Genomic DNA, 1,970 nt, shown 5'->3' with positions numbered 1-1,970 from the left:
ATTGAAATAAAGTGCTTGATTTGTAATTTAAGATTGCCAAGGTGTTAGTGATGGGGGGGGGGGGCAGTGCATGGTCTGCACATGAACTGCAGCATCTCCAGCAACACAGAGCGGCCTGTGGATGCCTGGCGTTAAATAATGCCGGGACAAAACTGTCGGCGAATGCAGGAACCATGTATTGGCCAATGCCAAAACACGTAAAAACGCAAATATTGGCCCAATATATCCACTGGCCGAAGAAAAAAAATGGAAAGTGAGTACTTTTACTATCTCTGCTTGTTAGTAATACACACACTGTATTGGCTACTCATTGCTTAAAAGGTTTAGTTAGACAATGATATGTCCAACAGCAATTCAACATGCTCCTTTCCCCATCTTCACAACATTTGGTATAACTTTGAGGACATCTAGTGGTAAACATTTGTAATTATGACACTGCATGGGCAGCCTCTTCTGTAATTAATTTCTCTGTTGTACATTATATTGGTACAAAAAGTGAATCTACAGTAGAAAGAGGCTCTTGCTCCTTGATTTCAGGGAGACTAAGATTTACTGTTCTGTTTTAGTCTGCTGAAACAACACACTGAGCACAACTGAAACTAAAGGACGCTGCAGCTGAGCTGGGAATCTCTCAACATGAAAACTGCAGCACCTGTGTATTTACATAGGAAATTACAGCTGTTTCTTTAGAGTGAATCAAAGTGTTTGTCTGAAAATTAACTTCCCTGGCATTTAACATTCAGGCTAATAAACCTGCTACTAGCAGTCCCCTCATGTTCACCAGCTTAGTTATATGTTGATTAAATGCAAATTGATTTTAATTAAGTTCATTTTCGGTTAATATAATTGTAATCTGTGGCCGAGTTTACATTCTGACTTACAATTCTGGTTATCTATCAGGGTGATCTGCATGAAGCTCGACTTTGCATTATTTTCCACCCCACAGTGAATGCTGCACACCTTTATCAAGTGAGAACACACAGGCTTGGACAACAAGTTGGCTATGTAACTTCACAGCTGAGGAGGACAGGGAGTGTTTTTAAGATACATAAATATACGGGTTGTATATTAACCCTATGTGAAAGGATGCTTCACATATTACCAAGCAGAGTATCGAAGCTGCTCGGTCGCTTCTCAGTTGTCATTGTGTTAAACCCGCCAATAGCTTGCCAGGTAGATAATTCAATTCAATTCAGTTTTATTTATAGTATCAATTCATAACAAGAGTTATCTCAAGACACTTTACAGATAGAGTAGGTCTAGACCACACTCCAGAATTTACAAGGACCCAGCAGTTGTAGTAGTTTCCTCCAGAGCAAGCAACAGTGCGACAGTGGCGAGGAAAAACTTCCTTTTAGGCAGAAACCTCGGACCAAATCAAATTGCCGGCAGAGTTACCCAGTCTAGGTCATGGGACAAGTTTTTATCAATCACTGTTCCCAAGTATCTATAGGACTCAACCATCCACTGACTCCACCACTGTGCTCATGATTGTGGTAGGGAGAGGTGGATGTGGGGGTTTTCTCAGTCAATAACCATGTCCTTAGATTTTTGTACATTTAACTTGGGAATGTCTGTCACACCACTCCACAAAATCTGTCACCACTAGCCTGTAATCGGACTCTTCATCCTAGAGCAGAATTACTGGAACTGTGCCGTCTGCAAATTTCAAGACTGGCTGTTTGTGTGGTGACTCCCATAGTCATATCTTTACAAAATATACAGTAACGGGGAAAATTTCCATTCAGTTTAATTTTATTTATAGTATCAAATCATAACAAAAGTTATCTTGAGAGACTATAGATTGGGCTTTACTGGCCTGCCGCCCTCTACTTTTATGATGTTATTGATTACATGGTAGATGTATCTGACGACTATGAAGAGAAGCAGGTGGGCCTGGCTAGGCAGATGTTGCAATGCCTCACTGTCTAACTATAAGCTTTATCAGGGATGGCTGTGGCTTAGTGGTA

This window comes from Etheostoma spectabile, chromosome 13 (assembly GCF_008692095.1).
Source record: "Etheostoma spectabile isolate EspeVRDwgs_2016 chromosome 13, UIUC_Espe_1.0, whole genome shotgun sequence".
Classification (NCBI taxonomy): Eukaryota; Metazoa; Chordata; class Actinopteri; order Perciformes; family Percidae; genus Etheostoma; species Etheostoma spectabile.
The sequence above is the reverse complement of the archived record's forward strand: the minus strand, read 5'-3'. Positions refer to the sequence as shown.